The following is a 21,348-nucleotide window of genomic DNA, read 5'->3' as shown; positions in this document are numbered from 1 at the left end:
ACCAGCCAGGATGTGGGTGCAAGGTCCAACGTAGGGTGACGGCAATACCCAATAATATGAAGACGAAAAAAGTAGGACTGCACTCCGGAATAGTGGTGAAGTGAAGGTTTTTCTTTACACATAGTATGGCAAACTTGCGACGTTTCGGCTCACAAGAGCCTTCCTGTGGGCTCTTTACTGTAAGAGCAGTGAGACTATGGACTCTTTACTGTAAGAGCAGTGAGACTATGGACTCTATACTGTAAGAGCGGTGAGACTATGGACTCTTTACTGTAAGAGCAGTGAGACTATGGACTCTATACGGTAAGAGCAGTGAGACTATGGACTCTTTACTGTAAGAGCAGTGAGACTATGGATTCTATACTGTAAGAGCAGTAAGACTATGGACTCTTTACTGTAAGAGCAGTGAGACTATGGACTCTATACTGTAAGAGCAGTAAGACTATGGACTCTTTACTGTAAGAGCAGTGAGACTATGGACTCTATACTGTAAGAGCAGTGAGACTATGGACTCTATACTGTAAGAGCAGTGAGACTATGGACTCTTTACTGTAAGAGCAGTGAGACTATGGACTCTTTACTGTAAGAGCAGTGAGACTATGGACTCTTTACTGTAAGAGCAGTGAGACTATGGACTCTATACTGTAAGAGCAGTGAGACTATGGACTCTTTACTGTAAGAGCAGTGAGACTATGGACTCTATACTGTAAGAGCAGTGAGACTATGGACTCTTTACTGTAAGAGCAGTGAGACTATGGACTCTTTACTGTAAGAGCAGTGAGACTATGGGCTCTTTACTGTAAGAGCAGTGAGACTATGGACTCTTTACTGTAAGAGCAGTGAGACTATGGACTCTATACTGTAAGAGCAGTGAGACTATGGATTCTTTACTGTAAGAGCAGTGAGACTGTGGACTCTTTACTGTAAGAGCAGTGAGACTGTGGATTCTTTACTGTAAGAGCAGTGAGACTGTGGACTCTTTACTGTAAGAGCAGTGAGACTATGGACTCTATACTGTAAGAGCAGTGAGACTATGGACTCTATACTGTAAGAGCAGTGAGACTATGGACTCTATACTGTAAGAGCAGTGAGACTATGGACTCTTTACGGTAAGAGCAGTGAGACTATGGACTCTTTACGGTAAGAGCAGTGAGACTGTGGACTCTTTACTGTAAGAGCAGTGAGACTATGGACTCTATACTGTAAGAGCAGTGAGACTATGGACTATTTACTGTAAGAGCAGTGAGACTATGGACTCTTTACTGTAAGAGCAGTGAGACTATGGACTCTATACAGTAAGAGCAGTGAGACTATGGACTCTTTACTGTAAGAGCAGTGAGACTATGGACTCTTTACGGTAAGAGCAGTGAGACTATGGACTCTCGGCCTGAGGAGGCGGTGATGGTGAGTACAATAAAGCAGTTCAGGAGGGGCCTGGATGTGTTCCTGGAGTGTAATAATATTACAGGCTATAGCTACTCTAGAGGGGTCGTTGATCCAGAGAGTTATTCTGATGCCTGATTGGAGTCGGGAAGGAATTTTTTTTCCCCTTAACGCGAACCTTTCACCTGGATTTCACTTAATAAACTATCACCAGCACCTTACAGATCGTCCTCATTGTGTTCGCACGCGGTCTTGTCCCGCTTTCCTGCCATGTATATGCATGAGAAATCGCCTTATAAAGTCCTCGTCTCCAGCTCCACAAGTCACGGTAGAAGTCAAGGGGGTCGCCCTTCCCCCACTCCGGGCTGTAGCTCCCCTGCCCTAACCCCGCCTCTATGCAGTCTAATTGACAGCCGGCTCAGTCACCGGGACTGTTCTTGTACAGGCGGCGCATGCGCCGTCGGACTCAAGCGCGATCCTGTAACTGAATCGCGCATGAGGAAGAGAAGAGAAGACAGGCATCGGGGACGGCACATGCGCGATTCGGTTACAGGATCCCGGCGACTGAGCCGGCTGTCAATTAGACTGCATAGAGGCGGGGTTAGGGCAGGGGAGTTACCGCCCGGAGTGGGGGAAGGGCGACCCCCTTGACTTCTACCGTGACTTGTGGAGCTGGAGACGAGGACTTTATAAGGCGATTTTTCCATACATATACATGGCAGGAAAGCGGGACAAGACCGCGTGCGAACACCATGAGGATGATCTATAAGGTGCTGGTGATAGTTTATTAAGTGAAATCCAGGTGAAAGGTTCGCTTTTAGTGGGGAAAATTGGCTTTTACCTCCAGTTTTTTTTTGCCTTCCTCTGGATCAACCTGCAGGATGACGGGCCGAACTGGATGGACAGAGGGCTTTTTTCGGCCTTATGTACTATGTTATCCTCACAGCCGGGAGCCAAGCTTTGTGGATCCTCCGTTTGCAGACCAGAAAGCACTTATAGCGGTGTGTACGAGGCCTTAGGGCTCATGCACACAAATGTTTTTTTTGGTTTGGGGCCCATATATGGAACTATTCACTTCAGTGGGGCCGAAAAAACCCTGAAATCGCTCTATGTACATTCCATGTCTGTCCGCATGGCCAGTCCGCCAAAAAATGGAACCTGTCCTATTATTATCTGCATTATGGACAATGACTGTTCTATTAGGGGGCAGGCGTTCCACGTGTGGAATGCACACAGGCGGTTTCCATGATTTGCGGACCTGCAATTTGTGGAGCGCAGAACAACCAGCGGTCGAGGTAGGTCCTGCACCAGAGAGGACAGTCTGAGCGGCTGCAGCCGCGGTGTGATATCCAGATCTGGGTTACGTCACTGGTCACTTTAAGCTTGTATTAGACCTAGCGATCATCCAAGCGATTGTCGGGGGGAAGCGTTCCTTCCTGACAATCGCCTGCTCGTCAGTATCACATGCAGCGATCTCCTCCACAGCGTGGGCAGTAGCGATCGTTACGCCGTCGCCTGTCCCCAGCTCTTTGCCAGCAGCAGATCCTTGTTACACATGCAATCTGCCGCATGCTGAGGGATCACGATTGCCCGATGCACGAGGTTTCCTTGTTCTTCGGGTTATCGTGGCAGTATTACACTGCCAGATCATCAGCACAGCCTGTAGTCCTCATTCTCCAGGTCTGGCAGCCGCTCTTCACGTCCTTAATAAGTTCTAGGAAGATGGGATTTTTCCACTTCTGTAGTAAAAATAAATCTAAATGAGTGACTCCTGGAAAGTGGAACAACGCCAACCCCCTCCCCCATCACTGACGGGACATTGTGTGAACATGCGTTGTGTGATGCACACAATGTGAACAATCAAATTAAACTTTCCTGAATACATCACAAACATGTTTTGGAAAAATCCAGTTTATTTTTAGTTTTTTCCTGATGTTTTTGAGATTGTTTCACAATTAAATTGTCATAACAGCAATAGTTACTTTGTGAGATTGTGGATGTTACATTGTATCGTAGATTATTCGGCCTGTTCTCCTTCATGTCTGGGTGGACTCGGGCAACAATAGTTACTTTGTGAGATAGTGGATGTTACATTGTATCGTAGATTATTCGGCCTGTTCTCCTTCATGTCCGGGTGGACTCGGGCAACAATAGTTACTTTGTGAGATAGTGGATGTTACATTGTATCGTAGTTTATTCGGCCTGTTCTCCTTCATGTCCGGGTGGACTCGGGCAACAATAGTTACTTTGTGAGATTGTGGATGTTACATTGTATCGTAGATTATTCGGCCTGTTCTCCTTCATGTCTGGGTGGACTCGGGCAACAATAGTTACTTTGTGAGATTGTGGATGTTACATTGTATCGTAGTTTATTCGGCCTGTTCTCCTTCATGTCTGGGTGGACTCGGGCAACAATAGTTACTTTGTGAGATAGTGGATGTTACATTGTATCGTAGTCTATTCGGCCTGTTCTCCTTCATGTCTGGGTGGACTCGGGCAACAATAGTTACTTTGTGAGATAGTGGATGTTACATTGTATCGTAGATTATTCGGCCTGTTCTCCTTCATGTCTGGGTGGACTCGGGCAACAATAGTTACTTTGTGAGATAGTGGATGTTACATTGTATCGTAGATTATTCGGCCTGTTCTCCTTCATGTCTGGGTGGACTCGGGCAACAATAGTTACTTTGTGAGATAGTGGATGTTACATTGTATCGTAGATTATTCGGCCTGTTCTCCTTCATGTCTGGGTGGACTCGGGCAACAATAGTTACTTTGTGAGATTGTGGATGTTACATTGTATCGTAGATTATTCGGCCTGTTCTCCTTCATGTCTGGGTGGACTCGGGCAACAATAGTTACTTTGTGAGATAGTGGATGTTACATTGTATCGTAGATTATTCGGACTGTTCTCCTTCATGTCTGGGTGGACTCGGGCAACAATAGTTACTTTGTGAGATAGTGGGTGTTACATTGTATCGTAGATTATTCGGCCTGTTCTCCTTCATGTCTGGGTGGACTCGGGCAACAATAGTTACTTTGTGAGATTGTGGATGTTACATTGTATCGTAGATTATTCGGCCTGTTCTCCTTCATGTCTGGGTGGACTCGGGCAACAATAGTTACTTTGTGAGATTGTGGATGTTACATTGTATCGTAGTCTATTCGGCCTGTTCTCCTTCATGTCTGGGTGGACTCGGGCAACAATAGTTACTTTGTGAGATAGTGGATGTTACATTGTATCGTAGATTATTCGGCCTGTTCTCCTTCATGTCTGGGTGGACTCGGGCAACAATAGTTACTTTGTGAGATTGTGGATGTTACATTGTATCGTAGTCTATTCGGCCTGTTCTCCTTCATGTCTGGGTGGACTCGGGCAACAATAGTTACTTTGTGAGATTGTGGATGTTACATTGTATCGTAGATTATTCGGCCTGTTCTCCTTCATGTCCGGGTGGACTCGGGCAACAATAGTTACTTTGTGAGATTGTGGATGTTACATTGTATCGTAGATTATTCGGCCTGTTCTCCTTCATGTCTGGGTGGACTCGGGCAACAATAGTTACTTTGTGAGATTGTGGATGTTACATTGTATCGTAGTCTATTCGGCCTGTTCTCCTTCATGTCTGGGTGGACTCGGGCAACAATAGTTACTTTGTGAGATTGTGGATGTTACATTGTATCGTAGATTATTCGGCCTGTTCTCCTTCATGTCCGGGTGGACTCGGGCAACAATAGTTACTTTGTGAGATTGTGGATGTTACATTGTATCGTAGATTATTCGGCCTGTTCTCCTTCATGTCCGGGTGGACTCGGGCAACAATAGTTACTTTGTGAGATTGTGGATGTTACATTGTATCGTAGATTATTCGGCCTGTTCTCCTTCATGTCTGGGTGGACTCGGGCAACAATAGTTACTTTGTGAGATAGTGGATGTTACATTGTATCGTAGTCTATTCGGCCTGTTCTCCTTCATGTCTGGGTGGACTCGGGCAACAATATTTACTTTGTGAGATTGTGGATGTTACATTGTATCGTAGATTATTCGGCCTGTTCTCCTTCATGTCCGGGTGGACTCGGGCAACAATAGTTACTTTGTGAGATTGTGGATGTTACATTGTATCGTAGATTATTCGGCCTGTTCTCCTTCATGTCTGGGTGGACTCGGGCAACAATAGTTACTTTGTGAGATTGTGGATGTTACATTGTATCGTAGATTATTCGGCCTGTTCTCCTTCATGTCCGGGTGGACTCGGGCAACAATAGTTACTTTGTGAGATAGTGGATGTTACATTGTATCGTAGTTTATTCGGCCTGTTCTCCTACGTGTCTGGGTGGACTCGGGCAACAATAGTTACTTTGTGAGATTGTGGATGTTACATTGTATCGTAGATTATTCGGCCTGTTCTCCTTCATGTCTGGGTGGACTCGGGCAACAATAGTTACTTTGTGAGATAGTGGATGTTACATTGTATCGTAGATTATTCGGCCTGTTCTCCTTCATGTCTGGGTGGACTCGGGCAACAATAGTTACTTTGTGAGATTGTGGATGTTACATTGTATCGTAGTCTATTCGGCCTGTTCTCCTTCATGTCTGGGTGGACTCGGGCAACAATAGTTACTTTGTGAGATAGTGGATGTTACATTGTATCGTAGTCTATTCGGCCTGTTCTCCTTCATGTCCGGGTGGACTCGGGCAACAATAGTTACTTTGTGAGATTGTGGATGTTACATTGTATCGTAGATTATTCGGCCTGTTCTCCTTCATGTCTGGGTGGACTCGGGCAACAATAGTTACTTTGTGAGATTGTGGATGTTACATTGTATCGTAGATTATTCGGCCTGTTCTCCTTCATGTCCGGGTGGACTCGGGCAACAATAGTTACTTTGTGAGATAGTGGATGTTACATTGTATCGTAGTTTATTCGGCCTGTTCTCCTACGTGTCTGGGTGGACTCGGGCAACAATAGTTACTTTGTGAGATTGTGGATGTTACATTGTATCGTAGATTATTCGGCCTGTTCTCCTTCATGTCTGGGTGGACTCGGGCAACAATAGTTACTTTGTGAGATAGTGGATGTTACATTGTATCGTAGATTATTCGGCCTGTTCTCCTTCATGTCTGGGTGGACTCGGGCAACAATAGTTACTTTGTGAGATTGTGGATGTTACATTGTATCGTAGTCTATTCGGCCTGTTCTCCTTCATGTCTGGGTGGACTCGGGCATTTTACTGCAGAGGATCCACCGCAATTTGCAGGTTTGGGTAGAGATGATTGACATCGGTAAAACCCGCCACATCTTGTGCACAAACATTGCTGCAGTCAATTAAGTGGCGGAAAAGTGTCCCAGGTTTAAATCTCCTGTAAATGGCGAGTTTTCCCCAATAATAATGTCCACCTCCCCAGATCAGTCCCCAAGACCCAGGGGACCAGGCAGATTGGCCCTGCAGGGGTTTGGGAAAGCTGGGTTACTTACTGCCAGCCTTTACGCCTCTACAGCCCTCACACTGTTTCCATACTATATACTCTTTTATTTACTTTATACTTTCCTTTTGGCTGAGACGGGAAAAGTGTTGAGAGCCCTGTAGGACTTGGGACTGTTTTTAGTCTCTGCTTCTTAATTGGGCACCTGTGCCTTTAAGGGCGGCGGATTCTGTTCTATTCCTGAGCGCATCACGAGTCCTGTGTCTATACTGTAATTATACGTTAACCGCCGGATTATGGCGCCTGTTAAATGTCAGCTTCCTGACAGACTATAGCGACAGCTGCAGACTGCCCCCTAACTGTGAAGGCGAGTCCGTCCGTGTGACCCCCGCGGAATGACGTCCTGAATGTCTAATTATATCTCCTCCAGGTATCTGCTGTGTGCGGTGTAGTAATCACCGGCCCCAGGGGCGTCCTGTTTTATACGGGGGATAAAAAGTCTTCACGCCCCTTGTAAAAAAATATAAATCTAATCAGAGCAGAGAAATTATTTCCCTTCAGTGTCACCCGTAATCGGCACAATGCCCCCGAAAAACAACCTGAAGGGGAAATAAAAGTAACAGGGTCAGAAGTGTGAGCCCCCTCTTATACTGGGGGTGTAAATGCAGGTGTATGTGTGAGCCCCCTCTTATAATGGGGGTATAAATGCCGGTGCCAAAGTGTGAGCCCCCTCTTATACTGGGGGTGTAAATGCGGGTGCAGAAGTGTGAGCCCCCTCTTATACTGGGGGTGTAAATGCGGGTGTAGAAGTGTGAGCCCCCTCTTATAATGGGGGTATAAATGCGGGTGTATGTGTGAGCCCCCTCTTATAATGGGGGTATAAATGCAGGTGTATGTGTGAGCCCCCTCTTATAATGGGGGTGTCAATGCGGGTGCAGAAGTGTGAGCCCCCTCTTATAATGGGGGTATAAATGCGGGTGTATGTGTGAGCCCCCTCTTATACTGGGGGTGTAAATGCAGGTGTATGTGTGAGCCCCCTCTTATAATGGGGGTGTCAATGCGGGTGCAGAAGTGTGAGCCCCCTCTTATAATGGGGGTATAAATGCGGGTGTATGTGTGGGCCCCCTCTTATAATGGGGGTATAAATGCGGGTGTATGTGTGGGCCCCCTCTTATAATGGGGGTATAAATGCGGGTGCCAAAGTGTGAGCCCCCTCTTATAATGGGGGTATAAATGCGGGTGTATGTGTGAGCCCCCTCTTATACTGGGGGTGTAAATGCAGGTGTATGTGTGAGCCCCCTCTTATAATGGGGGTGTAAATGCGGGTGTATGTGTGAGCCCCCTCTTATAATGGGGGTGCATAACTGTGAGCCCCCTCTTATACTGGGGGTGTAAATGCGGGTGTATGTGTGGGCCCCCTCTTATAATGGGGGTATAAATGCGGGTGCAGAAGTGTGAGCCCCCTCTTATACTGGGGGTGTAAATGCGGGTGCAGAAGTGTGAGCCCCCTCTTATAATGGGGGTGTAAATGCGGGTGTATGTGTGAGCCCCCTCTTATAATGGGGGTATAAATGCGGGTGTATGTGTGAGCCCCCTCTTATAATGGGGGTATAAATGCGGGTGCAGAAGTGTGAGCCCCCTCTTATAATGGGGGTATAAATGCGGGTGTATGTGTGAGCCCCCTCTTATAATGGGGGTATAAATGCGGGTGTATGTGTGAGCCCCCTCTTATAATGGGGGTATAAATGCGGGTGTATGTGTGAGCCCCCTCTTATAATGGGGGTATAAATGCAGGTGTATGTGTGAGCCCCCTCTTATAATGGGGGTATAAATGCGGGTGTATGTGTGAGCCCCCTCTTATAATGGGGGTATAAATGCGGGTGCAGAAGTGTGAGCCCCCTCTTATAATGGGGGTATAAATGCGGGTGCAGAAGTGTGAGCCCCCTCTTATAATGGGGGTATAAATGCGGGTGCAGAAGTGTGAGCCCCCTCTTATAATGGGGGTATAAATGCGGGTGCAGAAGTGTGAGCCCCCTCTTATAATGGGGGTATAAATGCGGGTGCAGAAGTGTGAGCCCCCTCTTATAATGGGGGTATAAATGCGGGTGTATGTGTGAGCCCCCTCTTATAATGGGGGTATAAATGCAGGTGTATGTGTGAGCCCCCTCTTATAATGGGGGTATAAATGCGGGTGCAGAAGTGTGAGCCCCCTCTTATAATGGGGGTATAAATGTGGGTGCAGAAGTGTGAGCCCCCTCTTATAATGGGGGTGTAAATGCGGGTGTATGTGTGAGCCCCCTCTTATAATGGGGGTATAAATGTGGGTGCAGAAGTGTGAGCCCCCTCTTATAATGGGGGTATAAATGCGGGTGCAGAAGTGTGAGCCCCCTCTTATAATGGGGGTATAAATGCGGGTGCAGAAGTGTGAGCCCCCTCTTATAATGGGGGTATAAATGCGGGTGCAGAAGTGTGAGCCCCCTCTTATAATGGGGGTGTAAATGCGGGTGCAGAAGTGTGAGCCCCCTCTTATAATGGGGGTGTCAATGCGGGTGCAGAAGTGTGAGCCCCCTCTTATAATGGGGGTGTAAATGCGGGTGTATGTGTGAGCCCCCTCTTATAATGGGGGTATAAATGCGGGTGCAGAAGTGTGAGCCCCCTCTTATAATGGGGGTATAAATGCGGGTGTATGTGTGAGCCCCCTCTTATAATGGGGGTATAAATGCGGGTGCAGAAGTGTGAGCCCCCTCTTATAATGGGGGTGTCAATGCGGGTGCAGAAGTGTGAGCCCCCTCTTATAATGGGGGTGTAAATGCGGGTGCAGAAGTGTGAGCCCCCTCTTATAATGGGGGTGTAAATGCGGGTGCAGAAGTTTGGGCCCCCTCTTATAATGGGGGTGTAAATGCGGGTGCAGAAGTGTGAGCCCCCTCTTATAATGGGGGTATAAATGTGGGTGCAGAAGTGTGAGCCCCCTCTTATAATGGGGGTATAAATGTGGGTGCAGAAGTGTGAGCCCCCTCTTATAATGGGGGTGTAAATGCGGGTGCAGAAGTGTGAGCCCCCTCTTATAATGGGGGTGTCAATGCGGGTGTATGTGTGAGCCCCCTCTTATAATGGGGGTGTAAATGCGGGTGCAGAAGTTTGGGCCCCCTCTTATAATGGGGGTGTAAATGCGGGTGCAGAAGTGTGAGCCCCCTCTTATAATGGGGGTATAAATGTGGGTGCAGAAGTGTGAGCCCCCTCTTATAATGGGGGTATAAATGTGGGTGCAGAAGTGTGAGCCCCCTCTTATAATGGGGGTGTAAATGCGGGTGTATGTGTGAGCCCCCTCTTATAATGGGGGTATAAATGTGGGTGCAGAAGTGTGAGCCCCCTCTTATAATGGGGGTGTAAATGCGGGTGCAGAAGTGTGAGCCCCCTCTTATAATGGGGGTATAAATGCGGGTGCAGAAGTGTGAGCCCCCTCTTATAATGGGGGTATAAATGCGGGTGTATGTGTGAGCCCCCTCTTATAATGGGGGTATAAATGCAGGTGTATGTGTGAGCCCCCTCTTATAATGGGGGTATAAATGCGGGTGCAGAAGTGTGAGCCCCCTCTTATAATGGGGGTATAAATGTGGGTGCAGAAGTGTGAGCCCCCTCTTATAATGGGGGTGTAAATGCGGGTGTATGTGTGAGCCCCCTCTTATAATGGGGGTATAAATGTGGGTGCAGAAGTGTGAGCCCCCTCTTATAATGGGGGTATAAATGCGGGTGCAGAAGTGTGAGCCCCCTCTTATAATGGGGGTATAAATGCGGGTGCAGAAGTGTGAGCCCCCTCTTATAATGGGGGTATAAATGCGGGTGCAGAAGTGTGAGCCCCCTCTTATAATGGGGGTGTAAATGCGGGTGCAGAAGTGTGAGCCCCCTCTTATAATGGGGGTGTCAATGCGGGTGCAGAAGTGTGAGCCCCCTCTTATAATGGGGGTGTAAATGCGGGTGTATGTGTGAGCCCCCTCTTATAATGGGGGTATAAATGCGGGTGCAGAAGTGTGAGCCCCCTCTTATAATGGGGGTATAAATGCGGGTGCAGAAGTGTGAGCCCCCTCTTATAATGGGGGTGTCAATGCGGGTGCAGAAGTGTGAGCCCCCTCTTATAATGGGGGTGTCAATGCGGGTGCAGAAGTGTGAGCCCCCTCTTATAATGGGGGTGTAAATGCGGGTGCAGAAGTGTGAGCCCCCTCTTATAATGGGGGTGTAAATGCGGGTGCAGAAGTTTGGGCCCCCTCTTATAATGGGGGTGTAAATGCGGGTGCAGAAGTGTGAGCCCCCTCTTATAATGGGGGTATAAATGTGGGTGCAGAAGTGTGAGCCCCCTCTTATAATGGGGGTATAAATGTGGGTGCAGAAGTGTGAGCCCCCTCTTATAATGGGGGTGTAAATGCGGGTGTATGTGTGAGCCCCCTCTTATAATGGGGGTATAAATGTGGGTGCAGAAGTGTGAGCCCCCTCTTATAATGGGGGTGTAAATGCGGGTGCAGAAGTGTGAGCCCCCTCTTATAATGGGGGTATAAATGCGGGTGCAGAAGTGTGAGCCCCCTCTTATAATGGGGGTGTCAATGCGGGTGCAGAAGTGTGAGCCCCCTCTTATAATGGGGGTATAAATGCGGGTGTATGTGTGAGCCCCCTCTTATAATGGGGGTATAAATGCGGGTGTATGTGTGAGCCCCCTCTTATAATGGGGGTGTCAATGCGGGTGCAGAAGTGTGAGCCCCCTCTTATAATGGGGGTGTCAATGCGGGTGCAGAAGTGTGAGCCCCCTCTTATAATGGGGGTGTCAATGCGGGTGCAGAAGTGTGAGCCCCCTCTTATAATGGGGGTGTCAATGCGGGTGCAGAAGTGTGAGCCCCCTCTTATAATGGGGGTGTCAATGCGGGTGCAGAAGTGTGAGCCCCCTCTTATAATGGGGGTGTCAATGCGGGTGCAGAAGTGTGAGCCCCCTCTTATAATGGGGGTATAAATGCGGGTGTATGTGTGAGCCCCCTCTTATAATGGGGGTGTCAATGCGGGTGCAGAAGTGTGAGCCCCCTCTTATAATGGGGGTGTAAATGCGGGTGCAGAAGTGTGAGCCCCCTCTTATAATGGGGGTATAAATGCGGGTGCAGAAGTGTGAGCCCCCTCTTATAATGGGGGTATAAATGCGGGTGTATGTGTGAGCCCCCTCTTATAATGGGGGTATAAATGCGGGTGTATGTGTGAGCCCCCTCTTATAATGGGGGTATAAATGCGGGTGTATGTGTGAGCCCCCTCTTATAATGGGGGTATAAATGCGGGTGTATGTGTGAGCCCCCTCTTATAATGGGGGTGTCAATGCGGGTGCAGAAGTGTGAGCCCCCTCTTATAATGGGGGTATAAATGCGGGTGTATGTGTGAGCCCCCTCTTATAATGGGGGTGTCAATGCGGGTGCAGAAGTGTGAGCCCCCTCTTATAATGGGGGTATAAATGCGGGTGTATGTGTGAGCCCCCTCTTATAATGGGGGTATAAATGCGGGTGTATGTGTGAGCCCCCTCTTATAATGGGGGTGTAAATGCGGGTGTATGTGTGAGCCCCCTCTTATAATGGGGGTATAAATGCGGGTGTATGTGTGAGCCCCCTCTTATAATGGGGGTATAAATGCGGGTGTATGTGTGAGCCCCCTCTTATAATGGGGGTGTAAATGCGGGTGTATGTGTGAGCCCCCTCTTATAATGGGGGTGTAAATGCGGGTGTATGTGTGAGCCCCCTCTTATAATGGGGGTGTAAAGCTGGCTGACTACCCCTTGTGTACTTTATACTCTCAGTTCTATGCACTGCAGAATTCTCCTATCCCGGGAAGTTCATCCTGCGCTTTCTGATTCATGAATATAAATATTAGTGGGTTATAGGAAGCAGATTTCTGCCTCTGCTCATGTAGCACTGTTCATCCTGAGCCTCCTGTTTTATGCATAAGATGGATAAATGAAGAGCTGAAGCCTTAATGGCAGCCATGGTGGTGGTCGGTAATAGACTGGAATAACGCCGAGCGGATAAACCATCCAGGACTGACAGGTCTACAGGGTCCTGTGTCCGGAGGATGATGGGAGTTTTATTAGACCCTGTACGTAGAGTGCACGAGGCGGGGGGTCTCTACAGGGGAAAGGCTCCATGGCTGGATAATGATACATTTTGCATCTTTCTGATACTTAGTGATCTCCACACAGCGGCAGGGCCTGCTATAGCATGCTGGGAGTTGTAGTTCAGTGTCAGGCAGCACAATACAGTGTATCGGAGCTTTCTATTCTCTGCAGCTGTGTGAACAGAATCCTTCTCAGGCCTGGTTTTTCAGCCTCTGCATGTTCCCATTTACAGACAGCAAGCAGAGATTTTGAAAGTGGAGAGGAATTACAACAAAGAGTCTGTTAGAAAAGCGCAGACCTTTCCGTTATAAAACACCTGAAAAAACGTGGCGGCCCCCGGGATATTTCAGTGCTGTCAGTGTATCCATAGCAACGATCAGAAGACCAAGCTGGCATCCCTCTGAGCTGGCTGGTGGGGCGCCACGCGGTGTGTGCCCCTCTGCAGACTCTCCAGCAGCGGTCCGTGCCGACGATCTGGCTGCTTCTGTTCAGGACGCCGGGCCCTGGGATTGTCAGGTCCGGTCACTGACTTCTGGACTTTCTTTTCGTGTCTTGAGCCCAGTTATATTGGTTCCTGACGCTTTGGTCTCGTGTAAAAGTCGCCTGGTCGTTATTTCGGGTCAGTAATTGCGTCGTTCTCTTCCTCCCTTTCTCTACTATGTCGTCAGATGACCCCCTTTGGACATCATTTCCCAGTTTACCTTTAGATTTATTCTGTATATTTTCCTGTCCTGATATAAAATGACATTCTCTTTTACTCCAGTCACATCCAAAGCTGCGGACACTTGACTGACCAGATTTCTCTCTCATAAATAAAGTGTCATCCAGCCCTTCATAGATGTCCTGAGCCAGCAGAACTAAGAAGCCAACAGAATTGTGAATGCAGCTCTGGATGGGACTAGAGTCTGATATGTAAACACGGTCCGAGGCCTTTCCCCTCACATATGGCTTCAGTGTAATCCGGGGACGCCGCGTCCAAACATATCATGGCTGGGACAGAACACATCTTCCGCGATTAATCTCCGCCCTGCGTCTTGATTTTAGATTTCTCTTTGGATTTGGCACCGGACGGCGAATCCTGTTTATCAGGCGATTATTCATCGTGGACGTTCTGTGCGGCGACCCTCTTGTTTCCATCACCTAATGGGAATCCTCGATCTCTCGGGGGATGCAGGTTGTGGAGCGCGCGCCGTGCGTGAATTGTATGATGCTTATTCCACTCGCCTCCAGAGCTGTATTCAGAATTCTGCTGGCTGCACAGGGTCTGCTGTGGGGCTTTATGGGAGACGTATTGGGCCGTACTCAGCGGTTGTAACATCCACAAATATATCCTCACCGGGTGTTTTACGGTTCGATCTGGCGAGAGCTACACAATGACCGTGGTCACATGACTAAAAAATGCCAGCGATTTGTCTGCGTGCGATTTACGATTCCCAGCGAGTTGCAGTCGTGCACGTTCTACATTGAAGTCTGGCAAAGTCACATGTGAACAGCAACCAGAAATGTAACCGTATTTACAGCCCCTCGTCCGGATCTCAGCCGCTCGGGGCGAATCTGCCAGCGCTGTCCTCCGAGTGAAGGATTGTCTAGGCTGGACACAATGCGACGAACCCCTGCTGTGAGAAGTGTGAGGTCAGGACCTCTAGAATGTTGCCGTTCATTGACAGGAAGTTGCAGTGTTTGTTACTTTGTCTCCATTGTGTCTTCTCCTCCATTAGAAATGATGTGACCTATGAAGCAGCCAGCAGAATTGTGAGCGCAGCTCTGGATGTACCCGCTGTAGAACAGGCTCATCTGTCTGTGACTTCAGCGGACTGTTAGCCCCCGTGTCCTCGCTGGCATTTGGCGCAGTAATCCCCGCGGATCACCTGACCCTTATAACACTTGTTGGTTATGCTAAGTCATGACTGCGGTATAATGGCTCACGGGTGGCGGGGGATACGGGCAGCTGTCTGCAGAGTGTAACCCTTCACTGCGCGGAGCCGCAGCGGGCACTCAGCTTGGCAGGATCCTCCACACCACGTGTGAATTGGGCCCCGCTCTAGACGCCTGATCCAGGTTTAATAAAGGGCTGCATTCCGGGCGTGCCATGACATCACCTCACCGCGGCTCACACCTCGTTTGGAAGCAGAGCGCTGCAGTTTAGGGAGGTAGATTTATTGCGCGCCCGCGATCTTCACAACCGGTGGCAGGCGTCCAGCCAATGGCGGCCGGGCGAGCAACGTAAATAAATGTGGTTTTAATCTGGAATATAATCCGTTCAATACACGTGAGCCTCACGTTATATAGATTCTCATCATCGTCAAAACTGGCACAGAGCCGGGGGTCCGAGGCTTGCCCCTCGAGCGGCGCCCACCCCGACCAGAGGGCAGATTGGGGTAAACGGCGTTTTTTGTGCAGTTTGTCATGTTTGGAATTTATTTTGCTTTGTGCAATTTTTAAGTATACGATATGTACAGGCTTAGGCCTCATGCAGACGACCGTTCCATTTTTTTGTGGTCCGCAAACCGCGGATCCGCAAAAAACGGAAGCCGCCCGTGTGCCTTCCTCAATTTGCGGAACGGCCGGCCCATTGTAGAAATGCCTTTTCTCGTCCGCAGAACAGACAAGAATAGGACAGACTATATATTTTTTTTTTTTTGCGGGGCCACGGAACGGAGCAACGGATGCGGACAGAACACGGAGTGCTGTCCTCATCTTTTGCGGCCCCATTGAAGTGAATGGGTCCGCTTTTGCGGCTCGGATGCGGACCCGAACAACGGTCGTGTGCATGAGGCCTTACTGTCTGGAAATGATAGATGTTCCTGTTTACTGACAGCAAGCAGAGATCAGTGGTGGGATGGTGAATTGGACGGTATGGAGCTGATGCCGCTTATCTCCTCTGAGGTGTCGCACTTCCCCTCCCCCGCACATGTCTGTAGTCCACTAATACCGTAGTCCTGTAACATATCCCCTTCCCCCTGTTTACGCCGCACACATTGCGGGGTATGTGGGGGTGATCGGCCGCTCAGGAATGTGGCCCCCTGATGGTTGTGGAATCCGCTGGCTGCGGTCACGGACGCTCTTCTGCCGCGTGCTTCTGATAACCATCTGTGATGGCGGATTATTCTGTGCGGCTCTTCCTTTATGGAAGCCACATTGTGCGCCAAAAATGCACCAGATTTTGGGGCCTCTTACGAGATCTTGGCGGAGTCGCGTTTGTCCGTTTGCTGAGCGTTCTTACCGTTTGGTATTTCTCTCTAGGACTTGAAGTAAGCCAGAAAAAAATCACCAAAAACCTCCAATCCCGCAGCGGTGGCCGCGCCCCGGACTGTGGGAGCTCATAGGCCGGTGCTTCTCCTTAGTGTGCAAACACGACCACCGCTGATGGATTGCAGGGTGGTCGTAACCATGGAAACAAGCAGTGTATAATGTGATGGGAAAATATCAAAGGAAGCAACATGGAGAATCCCAATACACTAGGAAGGGCCTGGTAGTATCTGCATGATCAATGTCATCTGCTGCAGTGAGAGGACCCCTTTAAGGTCTGCAGTGAAGGGAGAGCGCCCCCTGCTGTGGACAGGCCGCATCTCCTGTAGAGAAACCTGTGGGATTTCAGATTCCCGTTCTCCTGGGCTCAGTGTCTCCCCCTGCGGAGTCCAGTGAATATTGCATGAGGAGCGGGGGAAGGGGAGTGACACATGAAGCTGGCCTCGTCTATTTTGGAGGAGTTTACCTGGTGCGATCACGGGGGCGGCCGCCTAGCTGTGGAGCTCGTTACAGTGTGCCAGTTCCGACCTCATCTGTAGCCTCTCTGCCAGGACTCCACTTTTCTAATATATCAGCTTCTTTTCTCCATTCACCTCCAAAGCAAAGTTCCAGGTTCTGCTGCGATGCAGCTTTGGATGGGACTGGAGTACATGGAGCTCGTCAGTGGAGACCTCGGGCTCAGTAGATTTCCCATTTGCTCTCCTTCTATCAGGTGCATTCAGCGCCGCCTCTGCCCGTGGGACCCGGCACTAGATGCCCTGGCACAGCCTGTTTGCTGGCCTGACGGAGGCTCGGGCCCCGCTCAGGAATTCCTGCCTATTTGTGCCCTGTGCCCTAATTTGTTAAAAATGTCGAGCGCTTGACTAATAAATAACTGGATAATGATTCCTGTTCTTCCCGTCCAGATCCGTCCACGGCCTCGTATCAGCCTGACTTCCCAATGTTCTGCAGTCACATCCAGAGCTGCACTTACAGTGTATTCTGAGAGATGAAGTGTTTTCTGCAGTGGACATGAATGGAGCTGAGCTACAGGTTGTTTAACTCCTTAGATGCCACGGTCAATAGTGACTGCAGCTCCCAAGTGGTTTTACAGAGGGCACGGCGATGTTTTGCCTGGGGCCCTTACGGTGGCCCCAGTGTCTGCCATGTAAATTCGGGTTTACATCCAGAGCTGAACATCTCTGTTGTATGTTGGGGCGCGGGCTGCATGTCCCCATGGCCTCGGTCTCCTTGACACTGGATGTGACCTTTCATGACGGAGTTAATCATTAGCCCAAGCACCGAGCAGCAGGAGGTCAATGATTTAACCAGGTCCTGGCCCGGTTCTGCTGGTTCTGGGGAGGCCCGTCCGGCTGCAGACCTGTTCAGGGACGTGATGAAGCCGTGTGCGGTATCTGATGGCACCTGCTTCACGTGCGCCCAGGTGGGGCGTGACCTCACCGCTACAATGGTACAGGACAGACAGGAAGGGCATTGTGTGTGCGGCCTTATCTGACAATGCCGCCATTGATAGGCAGGACGGGCATTTCCAGAAGGTTCCAGGTCGCTTCGTCAGATTGTAACTGGGCTCGGCCGCTTCTTAAAGGGCATCTGTCAGCAGTTCTGTCCCTCTGACCCCGGCTGACCTGTTCCATGTGCTCCTGGCAGCTGAAGACATCCGTGTTGGTGCCATGTTCATATGTGCCCGCATTGCTGAGAAACATGAGGTTTTACTATATAGGAGCAACGGGGGCGTTACCATTACACCTAGAGGCTCCGCTCTCTCTGCATCTGCCGCACCCTCTGCCCTCTGCACTCTGGCAGGTACAAGCAGTGTAAATGTGATCACACCTGATCCGGTCAAAGTGCAGAGAGAGCAGAGCCTCTAGGTGTAAGGGTAACGCCCCCGTTGCTCCTAGAGGCTCATTTGCATATAGTAAAACTTTAATTTTTCTCAGCAATGCGGGCACATATGAACACGGGACCAACACAGACGCCTTCAGCTGCCAGGAGCACATGGACAGAACTGCTGACAGAGCATCGGAGCCGGGCAAAGGCATTTTGTGGAGTTCCGGTGAGGAACCGGGCTCTGCTTAGGGCTGCCAGTTGGAGGCACTGATGGGTGGGCTTTAGCGCTGCACTGGCCTGTAAAACGGCTAAGGCCCGCCCATCAGAGCCGATGACGTCACCGAACGCACTGCTGGGTGGAAGCCTCCGCCCGACAGTGTATTGTAAATAAAAAATAGGGTTCAGATCTGAGCCTGGACAGCCCCTTTAAGAGGCGCTCTGGTTATTCAGTTTGGACATGTAATGCTCTCTCACCAGCAATACTTATTCATCTGACCCCCCCCCCCATCTGACTACCAGTGCAGAGCTTGCTCTCATGTGTAGACAGGTTGTCAGTCTCTCCAGTGGGGAGGACTTTCTGTGAACTACATGATTACATTCTCATCTATCAGATCCTTCCTGGTACCTTTGAGGCGCTCCCCCTCTTGTACCTCTGAGGCGCTCCCCCTCTCCTCCCAGAGAGGTGATACATTGAGTCTGTAGGATATGTTTGCTGTGTGCAGAGTCTACGGTGTATCCTGTAACCTGCAGCTGCTCCCCTGCCTGTGGTTGATTGCTTTCTCCTCTGTCACTCTGAACCGGGAAAACCTATCGCAGGCAGCGGAGCGGGCGACGGTCTGAAGCTGCACCGAGACTCTGCAGTGCTGAGACTTCTCGCCCTGCACCCTGTCCTGGTAGTTTGTTACAGTGTATCAGTCAGGAGACTTGTTAAGGATTCCCTCATCTGGATGCACATGTAGCAATGCTAAACCATGAGCAGTATCTGGGCCTGTTCACACCAGACTGGTGGTGTGACTGTTCCCGCAGCGCCCCCTACCCATCATGCTGGCGTGGAGCTGGCCCTTGTTTGCCGCGCTCCAGATGTTCGCCTTGTTTACGAGGATTGTTCGTGTCCCGGCCCAGAATAGAAACCATCAGAAATATTTGCTGGCGAGCCGGCCGGAGGAACGCTGGGACCTCGTACGAGGACTTTATGTAACGGCTGCCGCCCGGCCGGGCCGTCCTGACTCATGCTGCGGGGCCGCGCACACGCGCACATATGATCTGAATTATTGCACAACGCACCAAATGTCTCATTTCATTCCTCAAGTCATGATATTTCATTGCTGGTTTGGCTTCGTTTCCCCCGGACTCCGATGTGATTGTTGAGGAACCAGATCCAAGCCGACAGCTGCAGCGCGGCATAATGCGTACCTCACAGCAGCGCTCTCCATGGGCCTCTGAAATACTCTGTGCTGCTGTTAGGTACCCGCTTCTTCTACTATGTAACTCAGTCTGTGACCTCCAACTCCCTTCCTGATATACTCTGTGCTGCTGGGGACTCTGCTCCTTCAATATGTAGCTCTTGGTTTCTAACCTCACACAAGGTCATCACTCTTCCTGAAATACTCTGTGCTGCCTTTTCCATACTGCATCATGCCTGATTATTGGTGTGTTTGTGAGGATTTATGACCTTACCCCCCTGTTGACCGTTATAATGTTCCTTAACACATGTGCACACCCTGGGAATGTGGCGGCTCGGCTGTGTGTAGGGACGCGTCGGCTGTGTGTAGGGACGTAGTGGCTGTGTGTAGTGATGTCGTCCCCTTGTGGCGGCTCGGCTGTGTGTAGGGACGCGTCGGCTGTGTGTAGGGACGCGTCGGCTGTGTGTAGTGGCTGTGTGTAGTGATGTCGTCCCCTTGTGGCGGCTCGGCTGTGTGTAGGGACGCGTCGGCTGTGTGTAGTGATGTCGTCCCCTTGTGGCGGCTCGGCTGTGTGTAGGGACGTGTCGGCTGTGTGTAGGGACGTGTCGGCTGTGTGTAGTGGCTGTGTAGTGATGTCGTCCCCTTGTGGCGGCTCGGCTGTGTGTAGGGACGCGTCGGCTGTGTGTAGGGACGTGTCGTCTCTGTGTAGTGGCTGTGTGTAGTGATGTCGTCCCCTTGTGGCGGCTCGGCTGTGTGTAGGGACACGTCGGCTGTGTGTAGTGGCTGTGTGTAGTGATGTCGTCCCCTTGTGGCGGCTCGGCTGTGTGTAGGGACGTGTCGTCTCTGTGTAGTGGCTGTGTGTAGTGATGTCGTCCCCTTGTGGCGGCTCGGCTGTGTGTAGGGACGCGTCGTCTGTGTGTAGGGACGTGTCGTCTGTGTGTAGGGACGTGTCGTCTCTGTGTAGTGGCTGTGTGTAGTGATGTCGTCCCCTTGTGGCGGCTCGGCTGTGTGTAGGGACGTGTCGTCTCTGTGTAGTGGCTGTGTGTAGTGATGTCGTCCCCTTGTGGCGGCTCGGCTGTGTGTAGGGACGCGTCGTCTGTGTGTAGGGACGTGTCGTCTGTGTGTAGGGACGTGTCGTCTCTGTGTAGTGGCTGTGTGTAGTGATGTCGTCCCCTTGTGGCGGCTCGGCTGTGTGTAGGGACGTGTCGTCTCTGTGTAGTGGCTGTGTGTAGTGATGTCGTCCCCTTGTGGCGGCTCGGCTGTGTGTAGGGACGCGTCGGCTGTGTGTAGGGACGTGTCATCTCTGTGTAGTGGCTGTGTGTAGTGATGTCGTCCCCTTGTGGCGGCTCGGCTGTGTGTAGGGACGCGCCGGCTGTGTGTAGGGACGTGTCGGCTGTGTGTAGGGACGTGTCATCTCTGTGTAGTGGCTGTGTGTAGGGATGCGTCGGCTGTGTGTAGTGGCTGTGTGTAGTGATGTCGTCCCCTTGTGGCGGCTCGGCTGTGTGTAGGGACGTGTCGGCTGTGTGTAGGGATGCGTCGGCTGTGTGTAGTGGCTGTGTGTAGTGATGTCGTCCCCTTGTGGCGGCTCGGCTGTGTGTAGGGACGCGTCGGCTGTGTGTAGGGACGTGTCGTCTCTGTGTAGTGGCTGTGTGTAGTGATGTCGTCCCCTTGTGGCGGCTCGGCTGTGTGTAGGGACGCGTCGGCTGTGTGTAGGGACGTGTCGTCTCTGTGTAGTGGCTGTGTGTAGTGATGTCGTCCCCTTGTGGCGGCTCGGCTGTGTGTAGGGACGTGTCGGCTGTGTGTAGGGACGTGTCATCTCTGTGTAGTGGCTGTGTGTAGTGATGTCGTCCCCTTGTGGCGGCTCGGCTGTGTGTAGGGACGCGTCGGCTGTGTGTAGTGATGTCGTCCCCTTGTGGCGGCTCGGCTGT

The 21,348-nt window shown here is 50.5% G+C and overlaps 1 protein-coding gene across 6 annotated transcripts in view; it reads left to right on the top strand.

The window, feature by feature from the left end:
- SBF2 (SET binding factor 2) overlaps nt 1-21,348 on the top strand; it is a 293,682-nt gene that overhangs the window by 39,442 nt on the left and 232,892 nt on the right. The gene's annotated exons all lie outside the window — the stretch shown is intronic.

The sequence above is a fragment of the Bufo bufo genome, chromosome 10, assembly GCF_905171765.1.
Source record: "Bufo bufo chromosome 10, aBufBuf1.1, whole genome shotgun sequence".
Lineage (NCBI taxonomy): Eukaryota > Metazoa > Chordata > Amphibia > Anura > Bufonidae > Bufo > Bufo bufo.
The sequence above is the reverse complement of the archived record's forward strand: the minus strand, read 5'-3'. Positions and strand labels throughout refer to the sequence as shown.